This window comes from Trachypithecus francoisi, unplaced genomic scaffold (assembly GCF_009764315.1).
Source record: "Trachypithecus francoisi isolate TF-2019V2 unplaced genomic scaffold, Tfra_2.0 Lachesis_group0, whole genome shotgun sequence".
NCBI lineage: Eukaryota > Metazoa > Chordata > Mammalia > Primates > Cercopithecidae > Trachypithecus > Trachypithecus francoisi.
In genome coordinates, this window is record NW_022681453.1 from 124762036 (window position 1) to 124778795 (window position 16760).

Below are 16760 nucleotides of genomic sequence, written 5' to 3' on the forward strand. Positions count from 1 at the left end.
GGAATCTCCTCTCCAGTGCAAAAAATACATTCCGCTATTTCAATTTGGGATTACATTTTCCATCCATTCATTTATTCAACAAGCATTTTTTGAGAGCCTAGCATGTGCCAAGTACAACACTGAGTGCAAGGAATACAAAAATGAATACACATTAGTCTCTGCACCTTCGTAGCTTTCAGTCTTTGGTATTTATTTACTCATTCAGCAGAATAATTCAACAAATATTTAGTGAGCATTGATTGAGTCCCAGCTGCAGTTATGGGGACCCAGAATACGTGAGTGAAAAAAGAAGATGGAGATTACTTTCTAGTGGAACGAGATGGAAAATAAACATAAATAAATAAATAAGTGAATTATGTAGTACGTTACAATGTGATAAGGGATAGGGATACCTACTGAAGCAGAGGAAGAAGGGCCCAGGGTGTTAAGTGGGTTTGGGTGGCAGGGTGGTTTCAGGGGCCAGGGGATTTGTAATTTTTAAGTAAGGTGGTAAGGGCAGAATTTCCTGGGAATGTGACATTAGGGTACAAACTCAAGGAAATGAAGAAATGAGCCACATGGATATTTGAGGGAAGAACATTTCAGCAGAGGGAATATGAGCAAAGCAGGCGGCTGTTGTAACAGACGGCTACTTTAAAATGTGGTGGCAATGGGAATGCAGGGTGCCGGAAAGAGAGACGTAGAAGTGAGGATCTTGGCTGCATTTTCCACTGCCCAAGTCTTAGTCATTTTCTGTTATTCCTGTGGCTGAAGTGCCTAGCTTCCTACCCTGACTAGAAAGGCTAGATCTGGGAACAATGAATGGAGAATGGGTGATGTGTTAGCTGATGACACCTAAGCACCCACTTCTAAGGTTTTTATTTTATTTTTGTCCCCACCCCATGACTCTAGGATCCTTTATTTCAGTGGTTTTTGTATGCAACAGAAGAATGTTGCTGCAGGAAGTCTGAATTAAGACCCCACGAACATGCAAGACTCCCTCTTGACTTTCTGGTTGTAGTCCCATGAGTCAAATGACAAAAAAAGACATGGTGGTATTGGAAAAGGTTTCTGTGGATGCCTAGGACAATAGGCCTGAATTTTCAGGGAACAATTTTTGTATCGGGAGGCATAGATGAGATGTAAGAATTTTCATGGAGGCCAGGGGTGGTGGCTCATGCCTGTAATCCCAGCACTTTGGGAGGCCGAGGCAGGTGGATCATGAGGTCAGAAGTTCAAGACCAGCCTGGCCAAGATGGTGAAATCCCATCTGTACTAAAAATACAAAAAAATAGCCGGGTGTGGTGGCAGGCACCTATAATATCAGCTACTCGGGAGGCTGAGGCAGGAGAATCACTTGAACCCAAGAGGTGGAGGTTGCAGTGAGCTGAGATCACACCACTGCACTCCAGCCTGAGCAACAAGAGCAAAACTCCATCTCAAAAAAATAAAAAAATAAAAAAAGAATTTCCCTGGAATCCCTATGCAGACTGTCATATCAGTAGTAAAGTTTATCTAATGGGGAGATCAAACTTCCTTGTCACCAGTCGTTCAGTCTTTCTTTTTCAAGGGCTCTGACCGTCCAGTCAAACCACTAGTTTCTCCTCATAAACGTGTGGCTTCTTACCCCAACCAACTCTCCTTTCAGACAAAGTAGCTGCAGATGATTTTGAAGTTCTGTATGCCACTAATCTTTCTCTTCTGTCATGTTTAGGGTCACATCTGAGTACCACTACTGGCCAATTCAGATTATTGTGCAAAGTTCACAAACTTTTTCTTCTTGGATATCCTAGGCCACTTTGCTTAACATACTTGAAGTAGCTAGTTTCTCTGATTGATAACCAGGCCAGTTTATCTGTAAATTCAGTCAAGGTTTTCACTGAACAGTTATCCTCATGTTTACACTGATTATTTTCTCAGTTTTTAACCATTCACTTTTAAGCAGAAGGTAGTCATAGTTGTGCCTTGGCTCCTTGGATTTGCTAGACATGGAGAAGGTTTTTATGTTCTTTGATTAAAACTTCAGTCACATATTGTCTTTATGTTTTTTGCTGTTCTCCAATATAAAAGTTAGACTCTTTAAAAATATTTAGGAATTTTGCAGTCTCCTTTCTTAAAGTATAACTTACTACAGTAAAATGCTCAAATCTTAACTTATAAGTTGATTGACTTCAAACATATCTATATCCTCTTGTAATCACTCCTAGATGAAGATTAAAATAATTTCCATCAACTTAGAAAGTTTCACCATGCCCCTTCCCAGGCAATATTCCACTTCAGAGGAAACCATTGTTCTGACTTCTATCTCCATAGATTAGTTTTGTTTCTTCTTGAGCTAAATAATTACATAATACAGTATGTATTTTTTCTGCCTTCTTTTGTTTAACACAGAATTTCTGAGGTTCATCTACATTGATGTATTAGTAATTTGCTCTTTTTAAATTGCTGAAAGTATTCCATTGTGTAAATATACATGGTATTTTTCTATTCTCTGATTGATGAACTAGAGAATTGTCACCAGCCCTTCACTCTGGTGAAGACTAGAAAAAACTTTCAATTTTTTTTCTAGTTTATGGCTCTAAAAACGCTTCTATAAATATTCTAACATAAATTTTATTTCATTTTGTTTATTTTTAAGATAGACATACACATGCATTTCTCTTGCTTGCATATCAAAGAGTGGAGTTGGTGAGCCATGGGTATGTTTAATTCTTTAGGAGACTGCCAAATCATCTTCCAAAGTTGTCGGACTGTTACATATTCCCCATAGCAAAGGAAGAAAGTTCCAGGTGCTCCTGTTTTCACCGACACTTGGTATTCTCAGTATTTTTTTTTTAACTTTAGCTATTAAAATGGCTAATTAGTGAGAAAACTGTACATTTTGATGTCCTTAAGGAAATATACCTGCTACTGAACTCAGACAAGGAGCTGAACCTGAAAGGACTCACAGAGAAAAAAGAATTCTGTTTAGACAGAAAAAAAAGTTTCAAGTCTGCAGATTTTTTTTTTTATTAACATGTGAGGAGTGTTGCCATGCTGTGAATTTTCCTTCAGCCATGAATTGCGATAACGTAAGAAAATGAAAACACAAGCAAGATCTATTCACAGAAAGGTAGAATCTGGTGTGAAGAACCTTAACTGGCAAAAAGGAAAATTTTAATTTGCAGTTATTTGAACTGAGTGTTCTTTTTCTTGATCCTTTGATTTTTGATCACTCTCTTCTCTCTATGTGGGTGCTATTCCAAACACTCTTTTCTTCAAACTCCTTGATACAGCTATGTGTCATTCCTATGGGAAAATTTCCCAACTCTGACTTGCGAGACTGGCCCTAAATGGAACACCCTGTGCTATAAAAATGAAAGACACTTCATAAATGTATCTCTTCTAAGAGGTGTGCTACTTTGCATAAAATAGAGTTAACAAATGATCAGCTTTTAGAGTATGAGTTAACACTAAAATTTTAATATTTGTTCCAGTTTGTCATATTTTAAAATTACTTCCAACTTAGTCTTTTTGAGAATGTCATAGAAGAATAATTTTATTTGAAGAATCAAGAAAAAATCCAACCTGCTCTACTGAGAGTCAACGATTCTACTAGCACATTCCAAAAATGTCTTTCCTTTGAATCCTCATTGTATCTTACGGATTTATCATACATACTTTTTCTTTACAAACCTGTTTCTATCTGCTAGATAATGACAATCTTAATGACAGTGATCATAGCCCATTCTCCACTCCCGAGGCCTGGTATGGGGTCTATCACATACTAATTGATAATAAATGTTTCTGGAATGCTGAATTGCATGAAGGAAATGAGAGAAAATCACATAAGCTGCTTTCAAGTCCCAACCTCTGGGAACAATGTAGACAACTCATTAAAAGGAAAATTTCGGGATGTGTACAATGTTATTTTCTGTTTATTCCTGGACATGAATATAATATTTGTTTAAACTCTGAGAGTTAATGCTAATAATATTTATGAGACTGTACACTAGCTATAGAATGACAAATATTACAGTTTTCATAATCTTTTCCTGTGGAATAACACATATTAACAGAAAATTGTTTGCTATTTTCCCATTAGCAAGCCTAAGGTATTGTCCAGTCATTTGGCCAGTGAAGTCAAAATATCCCCACCATTTACCTGGTGAAAACCGTTGAATCAGTTTCTATGAGGTAGAGAAAGAACCTCAGAAGCTAGCTTTATAGACTCAATTTATAAAGTCATGGCAAGTCCAAAACAAACAAACAAATAAAACAAACAAAACACCTCGTCACCAAATGTAATAGAAATAAAGAAACAAGATTCCAGATTCAATTTATATGAGTTTTGTCTTTGAAAAAGTTATTTCTAAGAGCCCTGAAAGTAAAAGCCATTTTACCTAGTTATAGAGAAAATTATTTTTCCAGATTTTTTTTGGCGGCATTTTAGGTAGAAAAAAGTTTTGTAATGAGATTCTCCTTCCATAATTATTCATATCTGTGCATTTGGCAGGTGCTGAACACACTCCACTGTATCTCAGAAGGGATCCACAGATAATGATGACTCAGCACAAATAGTTCCAATCTGAAGCATTCAGAGAGTCACTGTATTTCCTTGTTCTCAGATGTTTTGAAATAAACATTGGCAATGTTTACTTATGAAGTTCAGGACTTTTTGAATGTGTCAGCAGCATGCCTTGACTCTAAATGGACTATGTTGCAATTTTTTTCCCTGATGATTCAAAACTATAAACTTAAAATTACCTAATTAAAAAGATACAGAACTACAATAAACTTGGACTACAACTTCAGTTATGTACCTTGTCTGAAATTAGATCATTTCAATAACCCCTCTTCATGCCAAAGACAGCGTTTCCTCTTAGTGCATAAACATCCTCTGAACTCTGCCTGAGGGTTCTTTGTTGCTTGATCATTGTTGTTTTGAACGATATAATTTTCATTCTTTACCTGCTTTGTTAAATTAAGGATTTTGGCTCAAATTTTTTTTCTTAATAGGCTTTGAGTTACATGGAGAAGTAGAAAGAAAATAGCTCAAGAGAAGTGTCAACAAATACTGTTGGGGGGTACTCAATTGTTTAAATAAAAATTTAAAGGTAAAGTTTATGGTGAATAATTCTCGTTTTGGAGAGATGAAACGAAGAAACTGAATATACTGCAGTCTAATGATAAATATTTAAAACACAATGAGAAATACTCATTTGACATACATATTTCTAGCATTTTCCTGGTGTTGATAATGCATTAATAATGCTTCAATTGATTGGCATATATTTTGGTGGATAGGCCAAAAATAGAATGTCAATTGTGAGAGAGCAAAATGCCGTCTCTCTTCTGTTTTCTCTTTTCTCTAGGTCCCGTGAAAACTCAGCTTCTCTATTTGTTTAATGGAGATAATAATTCTTTCTTCATTTTTTTTGTAGTCAAATTGGCTGTAGGCTCACCCAAAATGATGTCTATGGACATATTGAAAGACATCACAGGTCATAGAAATGTGTTAAACTTTATTGTTAATGCTGGGTAATATGGTCTGATCTCGTACCTTCTTCTTGTAGTAATTTTCACTTCCCCATTTACTCCATGTGGAGCTTCTGTAAAGTATCTATGTTGAAGGGAGAATTCTGAGCTTACTCATCCATGAAGAAAAGAGGTGAGAGACTGAAATGGAGGAGAAGAGGAAGAAGATTATTATCCCTCATCTCTAACTTTTCTCCAAGTATTGGCTTCTAGAGAGACACAAATAATAGTGAGAGAAGTAGGACATTTCTTTTCTTTCCTTTTCTTTTTTGAGATGGCGTCTCACTATGCTGCCCAGGCTAGCTTTCAAATAACTCCTGGGCTCAAGTGATCCTTCTGCCTCACTCACCTGAGTAGCTAGGACTATGAGTGTGCACCACTGCACTCAGCTTAAATGTCTTTTTCAATAAATAAATACATAAATAAAAGGCTGGAATCTATTTTAAAAATATTTATGTCAACCCAGAATACAATAAAGAGATAAAAGGTTTAAACAGTGTCTATATATTCCGCCATCCCAAGAGCTACTTAAGAGGAATGCTAGAACTCAATAGGAAACAGACTGAAAATAATTATCCTAATCATAACTTCTAGGAGATTGTGGGTAGAAAGGGGGTGCTGGTGTGAAGTTATTGCATTTAACTTTACACAACCATACAGGGTAGTTATGTTTAAGCTAATATTACAAGAGCTAAAAGTGAAAGCCCAAGGAGGTTAAATTCCTAGGTTACAGTGAAACTAGTATTCAAACTAAGATTTGTTTTTCAAGACTGTTCTCTAGCTATGGCAGAATCTAGTCACATACATGGTATAGCCCCTAGCATTGTGGTTTGTGAAAAATAGATGCTTAACAATTGCATGTTGAGTCAGAGGTCACAGTAGCTGGAAAGGGTAATGGTGTTTGGTAAATTGGATAAATTTACTTTATATTGTTGACTTTTTTCTATATATATATTTTTTTTACTGCATCTGTAAGCTATCTGAAATGTAAGCACTGCATTTTATCTATTTGTCTTTTTGGTTACAGTAAGAAGCACAGGTAATTTGCCAGGTTGGTGGAACAAAATTATAGATGAGATGTGTCAAAAATGTGGTTGCCTCTAAATTTGTTTATGAGAAATTTTTGTAAAAATATCTTTTGTCTTGGAATAAAAAAAGATAAATAATTTTGATACTGGAGTTGTATACAAATCTGCAAAAATTTCATCTATTATTGCCATGAAATTACATGTTTAGAACAATCTTTAACCTACACTTATCTATTACATTTTCTGTCAATGTTATGAAATGGAAAGATGGCTTGGGTGAATTGAACCAATGGTAAGAATGTCAGAGAAAAGTTGATTTCCTATTCTGGCCGTAAGACCAGCTTATAAACCGTTCTTTAAAAACTACTCTTGGCAAAGTATATTTTCATCTATGAGAGAATAACTGGTACCAATCCATATCTCCTGCCAAAAAGCAACTATAAAACCGAGCAAAATACACGAGGTAACTTTTTCCAGGCATTAGAAAACAATCAATGTAGTATTGAGAGCCTGAGAAGTCAGTGCCACGATGGGCTCTGCTTTCTCCCTTGGGGGCACCTTCTTGTCACTGGGCAGGGAGGAGGAGCCAAGAAGAGTGGTGGTCTCAGTGACTGGTCTCAATATTGACTGGTGTAAGATATGTGGATATTGAAATCCCAGAAAAGAGGCAAAAGAGAATTGAGTAGAAAATGTATCTGAAAAGTAGAAACTAAAAAATACCTACATTTTAAAGGACATACCAACTTATAAATTCAAGAAGCTGAACACAAGGATAGCTACAAATAAAACCACACCTAAGCATGTCATATTCAAGCTGCTGGAAAGCAAAGTTAAAGAGAAAAGTAATTATCAGTACGAAAGAGCAGTGATACAAAAGATAGCTGCTTTCTCAGACAGTGGAGACTTAAATACAATGAAATAACACTTTAAAAGTGTTGAAAGGAGGGGAAAAAACTGTGACTTAAAATTTTATACTCTGATTAAATGCTGTGATAGGCAGAATAATGCCCCCCTCCCCTCCGCTCAAAATGTCCACCATAGTCTCATCCCCAGAACCTGTGAATATGTTACCTTATCTGACAAAGGGGACTTTTGCAGATGTGATTAAGGTTGCAGACTTTGGGATGGGGATATTTATTCTGAATTATCTTGGTGGGCCAAGTATAATCACATGGGTATTTAAAAGAAGAGAATCTATCCCAGCTGTGGTTAGCGGGAGACGTGACTGTGTAAGAAAGGTCAGAGAGATGTGACATTGCTGGCTTTGAGGATGGCCATAAGCCAAGGAACGCAGGTGGCCTCTAGAAGCTTGAAAAGACAAGGAAATAGATTCTGTCCTAGAGCTCCCAGAAAGAACACAGCTCTGCTGATGCATTGATTTTAGCCCAGTGAGACCCAGGCTGGATTTCTGAACTATACAGTAATAAATTTTTGCTGTTTTGAGGCATTAAATCCGTGGTCATTTGCTATGGCAGCAATGGAAAACTAATATAATATCCTTCAAAAATAAAGGTGAAATTGTACATATTTATGGGGTACAGTGTAATGCTTTGATACATGTATACATTGTGTAAAACCAAATCAGGGTATTTAACATGTCCATTACCTCATACATTTATTATTTCCTTATTGTCATTAAAAAATAAAAATAAAATCTAAAGGTGCAATGGAGACATTTTCACATAAGCAGAAGTTGAGAGAATTCAGAATTCATCTTTAGTGGACCTGCATTACAAAACATTTTCACAAAGCAAAAGGTGAGAGAATTTGTCACCAGCAGAATTAAGCTGTAAGAAATACTCAAGGAAGTTCTTCCACTTGAAGAAAATGAAATTAGGACTGTGGAATGGAGTAAATAGCATTGGAAATGATACATATGTCCTTTGCTGCTGTTGTTTCTGCACTAAAGATGGAGCAGCACTCTTTCCAACTCTCTACATCCCCAGTGGATGTTGCAAGTAAGGGCAATAGCATGGACTAAAAATAAAAGCATGGCAAAAGATAACCCATGCCAAAAGTAAACACAAGAAAGCTGGCCTGGCTATATTAATATCAGACAGGGTGGATTATCATGTCATAATAATAATCTTGTCAGACCAAGATTATTACCAGAGGTAAAGAGGATCCTTTCAAAATAATAAAAGGCCCAATTCATCAGAAAGACATAAAACTCTTAAATGTGTAGGCATCTAATAAAAGAACTTCATAATACCTGACATAACTTTAGGAAAATACACATAAATCTAGAATTTCAGTTAGATGTTCTAGACATCTCTCAGTAATTTTGTCTGCTCATTGACAGAATGAGCAGAACAAAAATTCAGGAAGACTATATATACTCGAGATCTGAACATCATCAACTGCCTGAATCTAATCACTATTGACAGAACACTGTACCTGATAATTGCAGAGTGCACATTTCTTCCAGTGCTCATGGACTATTCACCTAGATCATATTCCAGACCTTAATAGGAATCTCAATCAATTTGAAATGACTAAAATCTTACAGAGTATGTTCCCTGACCACAGTGTAACTGAATTAGGAATCAGTAACAAAATGATAGCAAGCAAACGTTCATATATTTGGAAATTAAACAGCACACTTCCAAATAACCTACAGATCAAAGAAGTACTCACAAGAGAAGTCAGAAAATATTTTGAACTAAATGATAATAAAATCACAAAATATCAATATTTGTGAGATGTAGCTAAAGTGATTCTTAGAGGAAAATTTGTAGAATAAACGGCTAACAAAGGAAGAAAAATAGTCACTTTCTGGTGCTCAATAAATTACTAGTTTTTAATCATTATTAACAGTATAATTTACATAGCAAACTTAGTTTAGACAAATTTACAAAGCATGTGTGTCAGGGTAATGTTACCTATGGCATTCATTATCAACAATCACCTCTTAAATTTGGCAAGGAATTTCATTAGCATAGATTCCATTTCCTTGTGAAGGAAAAGAGCAAAGAATTTGCAATTTAAAGACCTGATTCCATCTTCTTCCTCTGCCATTTACTACTGTTCTGACTTTATCTCTCTTGGTGGCAATTTTCCCAACTAAAGTGGAAAAAATGATATCTGCCTAATGTATGTCACAAAGTTGCTCTAGAAAATAGAATGCCACATGAAAATGGATCTTAGTGCCATAAACAGTTAAGGCAATTATCTTACTCATGAAGGGAGCTAGAGAGTATTCCTGCTTCTTTTATGTATTGCTTGTTTCACTGACACTATCATTCTTTCTGATTTTTATATGTGGCCTTGAACTCAAAAAAGGTTTATATTAAAGATCTTCTATGGAAATAATTGCAAAATTAGACCAGAAGAGAAACCAATGGGCAACTACGGCATTACAAGCTTAAACCACTTTCACAGCCTGCGACACCTGTTGGGTCATGTTCATACTCCTAGGTGTAACATTCAGAGTCTCCATCACCTGGTTTCTCTCTGTTCTTCAGCCTCATTTTAACCTACTTAGCTTGAAAACTTTTAGACTGTTTCATGCCTTTGAATATTTAATCATGCAGTACCCACTGCCTTGAATGTTTTGTAAACTTTTTTTTTTTTTTAACCTGAAAAACCTACTATGATTCTTTCTAGTTCTAGTTTTAGGCATCATCTTCCCCAGGAAGCCTTTCTCTAATCTCCTTAGGAGTTAAGGGCCCCTTCCTTCTACTCCCACAGAATCCTGCACAAAATACTGTCTTATAATCCCTGACATTGTGTTGTATTTTCTGTGTAGGAGTCTGTCTCATCGCCCAGACTCTTGAGTTCCACAAGAGAAGGACATGTTTTATTCATTTTTGTAGATTTAGTACACAAGAGTACATTATAATAGGATGCCTAGTGCATATTAAGAAATCGATAAATATCCATTACTTTCTTTAAAAAATTGAATTGCTAACACTTATAAATCTATTGAAAGGATCATGGCAAGAAGTAAAGCTCTTAAAAGCCATAAAGAAATTATGAATTTTCCAGGGTTGTTGGAATGTAGTTGCCACTTAACATTCAAACTATTAATAAAATACTAATATGGGTATAAATTGAAAACTCAGGTATATTTTTCTTTGAATAAATTTGGTGCATGGAAATCTGTGATTATGTTGTTAAAATTGAAAATTAGAAAGTGGTTCTTCATTTAATAAGGAAGACTTTGTTTATACAAAATAAGCCATAAGATTAAATGGTGAACTGCTTGTGGACATTAAATTGACCAAAAAAGAGGTTTAAATTTCCATTTACCAGGAATATGTAATATGCACTGAGTTACGTATATCTGTATCTTAATAAAATGTGTTGGGCACATCTACAAGATTTTCCTTAAACTGTAGAAGAAGCCTAGAGTATACTATTTAAGAAAGATTACATATTATTCCAATTAAAACTTTCAAATTAGGATTGATTGCCAAGACTACTTGAACTTATGTGGGGAAATCGGAGGAGTGTTTTGACGGAGGAAAAGACAAAACAGAAAATGCCAGAGCCCAAAATAAGTTCCCCAGAAAATTTGGGAGTCTTTGCCTTGATTGAATACAGACTGGGAACTTTCCTACTGCTTTGGAATTTGGGCTAACTTCCAAAACTGAGGGCAACTTGTGACAATTGCATTGTATATTCTAAAGAAAGGTACTTAGACATGTTCCCCATAGGATGTGCTAAGGTGTTGGCCAATCATCAAATATTGTCACTCCAAAGAATGCCTGGGAAGAAAATTGCAGGAAAAGAGAGCACTATGGCACGGGAGGGTAAGCTGTTATGTGACTTCGTCTTGATCCAAGGGAGGAATTTGAGGGAAAACCCTCTGGAGCAAAGGTGGTGAGGACAGAGAGTTTCACTAGCAGGGAATACTGCCGTCTTACAGAGTTCGAGAAATTCCTCAGAGAGTTTGAAGGGTGCCCTCTAGAGCAGGACTTCGCAAACTTTCTGTGATAAAGGACCAACCTGTTTTAATTTCCAATCCATCATGGACAGGTTTATAGATTTACTAGAACTGAATTTTTAGAAAAATGAAACGGACACAATGTTCAGAGGTTACATACTCTGTATTGTAACATCAAATTGCTATAAAAATTTCTGAACAGTACTCTGAATTCCTGCACTTATTTTGTCATGAACTGGTAACAGACTCTTAAGAATCAACATGAGTGCTCAGATCTCAGATTAAGTACCTCTACCCTACATCAGAACTTCACCTAGAGATCTGGTTAAAATGACAATTCTGGGCGCTACTGCCAGTCTAAGCTCTGTATAACTAAGAGGCTCCTGGGCAATGCCAGTGCTCTGGTTGGGGGCACTCTTTGTTTCCAAGGCTCTAGAGAAGTGCAGGCCAATAGAAATATGATGTGAGCCACACATGTAATTTATGTTTCAGTAGCCTATTTAAAAAACAGTGAAAGGAAACGGGTGATTAATTTTACTAATACATTTTATTTAAGCCAATATATCCAAAATACTATCACGTGGTTGATATAAAAATTAGTGATGAGGCATCTTGCTGTGTGTGGTGTGTGTGTGTGTGTGTTTGTTTTGTTTTGTTTCATACTAAGGCTTTGAGATCTCAATTTGGACTAGCACATTTCAAGTGTTCAATGGGCACATGTGGTTAACAGTTACAGTGTTTGGCCAGGCAGCACTTGAGTGCAGGCAGCACAGGGCCTGGTGCCTGACTCTGCAGGAGCAATCACAGGTATGAGGTGGCTGAAGATGCACAGCATGACAGAGTGAGGCCAAAAGGCAGCAGTGCTTGAAGTTTCAGAACATGATGGAGAAGGATGTGTTCATTTTCCTGCAGGGCAGGTAGCACTATGCAAGTTAGTGCAAGTTATTTGAAAGGGCCTCACACCATTTCACACCAAGAGGGGTGCTTGCTGGAATGAAGGAATCCCAAGTACCTTCAGGTACGGGAGTCAAGGGTCTTACCAAATATTAACGAGAGAGTGTTTTGCAAGCATCAGGAAATGTTAAATGTATGAGTCCCTGAAAGGGTCTCCAAAGAATTAACAGAGGTACTTCATGAAAAAGGCTTCTTGGAACATCTGTCCTACACAGGGCATTTGACAACGAAGAAAGACACAAATGCACTTGAGCTGGGGAGGAAAAACATTGATTTCAAGAAGAAATGGAAGTTTTGGTGTCTTACTGGGTTAGAGTTTTTTGGTTCCTGAAAATAAGTTCTATAGTACTTGAAAGTAAGCAAAAAGTTGTGGATCTGCCCAAGAGGTCATTAAGGGGAGAAGAAAACTCTGACAGTAGGTTTGAGAAAGGTCGTGGAGACAGACTGAATTTTTTTTGTCCAATTTGATTTATTAAATCGACCATCACCTGTGTGAGCTCATGTTGCAAAAATGACAACACAGATCATTTAAATGCTTTGTCGTTCACATCCCTACTCGTCAGCCTGACACTGACAACATTGCCAGGCATATGAAGCAACCCCTCCAAGAGACATTTCAGATATTGATGTTTTGGTATTGTTAGATCATATTGTTTTTATTTCTATAAATTTGTCTTGTTCCCCATGTTAATGGCAGAAAGTTTCAAGTTAAAATCATGGGTAAACACATTTGCTTAGGACTCTCTTTTCTTCTGAAAGGCCTAAGCCAGGAAAGTGGACACAATTGAAGAAGCCAAGAGAAATTGGTTAGCCTGCTACTGGCTGCAAAGAATAGAATCTCAGATGCCAAGTATCTAAAGTGACAATAACAACTTCTCCCATAGCTAAGACTCATGTAGGGTGAATCTCAGGGTTGGTTGATACTGTGACTCAATGACATTTGGGTTTTTACACAAAATTTTTCTTCACGCTGCTATCTTTTGAGCTAGTTTCCTCTTTAGATTGGTAGCAAGAAGGCTATGCCAGATCTAAACAGTATACTTATGGGCAATAATACCCAGGAGAAGAAGAAAGAGTCACTTCTCAGGCTTCTCTCTCTCTCTCTCTTTTTTTTTTTTGAGAGGGAATCTCGCTCTGTCACCCAGGCTGGAGTGCAGTGGCACAATCTTGGCTCACTGCAACCTCCACCTACTGGGTTCAAGCAATTCTCCTGCCCAGCCTCCCAAGTAGCTGGGACTACAAGTACATGCCGCCACACCCGGCTAATTTTCTGTGTTTTCGTAGAGACGGGGTTTCACCATATTGGCCACCCTGATCTTGAATTCCTGACCCCAAGAGATCCTCCCACCTTGACCTTCCAAAGTGCTGGGATTGCAGGTGTGAGCCACTGTGCCTGGCTGCTTCTCTCTTTTTCTCAAATTTTTCTGACAGCCTCTCCCCATGTCTCATTGTCCACAGTTAGATTGCATGTCCATTCCTGAATTAACTACTGGCAAGGGAAATAGAGACCAACAAGTAAATCTATATTCCAATGAGGCTACCCCTGGAGTTGAGGTTCATGACTATGAGAAGGAAAGATGGATATCTGGACAAAATTAGGTTCTATTAAAAAAAGAAAGAAGAGGCAATGAAGGTCAGGTAAGCCCAATAATATTCACCAAATATCCTATGTAGGTTTCTAATCCAAGTAAAAACATGCTTCCAAAGGATAGAGATGTACCACATACTCTATAACAAACGTCTAAGCCAAGCCAGGTAGTCCATGTAAACACAAACCTATTACTGAAACTGCTTCCTGGATAATATCACATTAAATTACAATTTGGATCATGAAAAGGCTTTTGCAGTGACACATTATTTCAGTGGAGGGACTTTGCTAAAAAAAAAAAAAAAAAGGTCTCCCGGATACTCAACTGAGTTAATCTTGCATTGGATGTCCACATTTAGTGTTAATTGTGTCAGAATTTTGGTTCAGAGTAGGATGTAAAAAGAAAAAAAAAATCTTCCTACAAATGTGATTGTTTTTCTGCCTTTGTTATAAAAGAAAAGTTATGAATGTTTCAAGATGTAATATCTTTTGAAGCAGTTAAGTCAGATTACTGTAGCTAGACCCTGAGACAGAGATAAAGTCTTTATTAAAACCTAAAACAATTTTAGAAGATTATTCAAACTTGTGGGTTTTTAAACGTATTTTTCCAGCATTAATTTGTTTCCATTTTTCTTGGAGTCATAGTGTATGGTTCTTGCTTTTCCAGTATACTACCCGAGCATAATAGTATGGTTAGAAGTTTCATTCTAACAGATCTATTATTCTACGTAGTGATAGCAATGGTTAATGCCAGACTAGTCTCCACACAAATAGTACTTGAGGAAAATTTTCTCTTCTTTCATTGGTAGTTTATATTAATATTCCTTACCTTGAATGCCAAATTTAGAAAAAAAGAGAACCCTCAGAAGAAAGACACTATTTTCTCCCTTTTCTTAGGATACATATTTTGCTCCATAGTTTTTCTTGGTCAAATGGTTTTCTTTTAAGTTCTCTTCTCCATCTTTCTTTCTTGTTTACTCCAGGAATGCAAACTTGACCTCGACTTTAAGGTCAAAGCATTTTCAGACTGTGCAGACAGCAGAGAATTGAAAAAAAAAATCAATGTGAAACATATTAGAGAAGAATAAGGGGAAGAGTGATGCAGAAGTGCTGGGAAGTCATGTAGGAATTGAAAACAGCAAAGATTCTACGGAAAGTAAGAATGTCCTGCACTGAGATGTTTATGATTCCTTTTGCTTTTACTTCCCTTTTCTTACATAAGGGTAGGTGAAAATTATGGTAATTTGAGATCTGGACCACTTTCAAAGCATTTTCAGGGGATGAAAATGACTTTTGACCTGTAAAAATGAGACGTTTCATTTTTTTTTTCCTGAAACCCTTTTTTCTTTTCCTGTTTTGTTGATGGTAGGGGAGATGACTATATTCCGTGCCTGTTGTGCACACAAACTTAGAAGGATTTATTGCAGCTCCATGACTGAAAATAGCAATGAAAATTGTGAGACCTTTTATGTCAGTGTTGAAAATAAACTTCATTTTAAATGAGAACACCTTTGATTTTATAAAGAGACTTATCTAATGTAAAAGCTGGAAAGTTAAAAAGAATCCTAGTGGAAATGTTGATTCTAAAATTCTAGTATCTAGCCACAGACCTTGAAAAGAAGAAAGAAAGCTAGAAAGATGAAAGAAAGAAAGAAGCGGCCAGGCGCGGTGGCTTACGCCTGTAATCCTAGCACTTTGGGAGACCGAGGTGGGCGGATCACGAGGTCCATAGATTGAGAATCGAGACCTTCCTGGCTAACACAGTGAAACCCCGTCTCTACTAAAAATCCAAAAAAAAAAAAAAAAAAAAATTAGCTGGGCGTGGTGGTGGACGCCTGTAGTCCCAGCTACTTGGGAGGCTGAGGCAGGAGAATGGCGTGAACCCCTGAGGCAGAGCTTGCAGTGAGCCGAGATTGTGCCACTGCACTCCAGCCTGGGTGACAGAGCAAGACTCGGTCTCAAGAAAAAAAAAAAAAAGAAGAAAAGATCAATTGTCATTTATGTCAAGGATTATCATCTCTTTCCTTATTTATCACTGGAATCGAGAACAAACTAGGTATAGAAAAAAATCCCATTACTTTGTGAAGCTTAATATTTACTGTAACTTACTGATCTAGAGAATGATCAGAGAACATTTTAATTTTCATATATGTATACATATTCTGTATGTATATGTAAATGTGAAAAGACAAAAAGGTTCTTAATCATCTTTCCATATGGCTGATTTAAAGTAATTATAAAGCCAAAACACTATACTGAGTTATCTGGAAAATATGAAATGTTCTCTCAAAAAATAGATTAATATTAACTATATGGCAAATTTTCTAAAAATCTAACCAATCTTAACATTTGCACCGGGGATACAGAGAACTGTCTTATTACAGATTTCTAGACATATATATTATAGGTGATTATGTTTAGAATAAAGGATTTGTTAGGTAACATTCTTTCACTGTTTGTTACTTTTGCACTGACCTCACATACTTAACATTTTATAACAGCACAACAAGAATGTGCTGAGAACAGAGCTTGGCGTAAGCTCACTGATAACCATGAATGTGAATTACTGGCAGAGATAGGTATTGATGATTTAGTCCATATCACAGTGGAAAGGGAGGAAAATTGAAAAGCTTTTTTTTCCCTTCTTTAGAAACATTTGAAACCATTGCTTGGAAAAGGAAAATCTATATCGGGGCTGAGTAGGGGAAGATACAGGTTGAGTCATTACTTTGATCAGTACAGTCAGTTCAAAGATTGTTTCTACTACAACATCTCATCTGAAAATTGACAGATTCCCTTAAAGGGC

General features: G+C 36.7%; 1 long non-coding RNA gene across 1 annotated transcript in view; it reads left to right on the forward strand.

The window, feature by feature from the left end:
• The first annotated feature begins 11155 nt into the window (after positions 1–11155).
• Positions 11156–16760, forward strand: part of LOC117083755 — an 80948-nt gene continuing 75343 nt past the window's right edge. The window contains exon 1 of the long non-coding RNA XR_004437203.1: positions 11156–11278. This is a non-coding gene — a long non-coding RNA (uncharacterized LOC117083755). The remainder of the gene's footprint in view (positions 11279–16760) is intronic.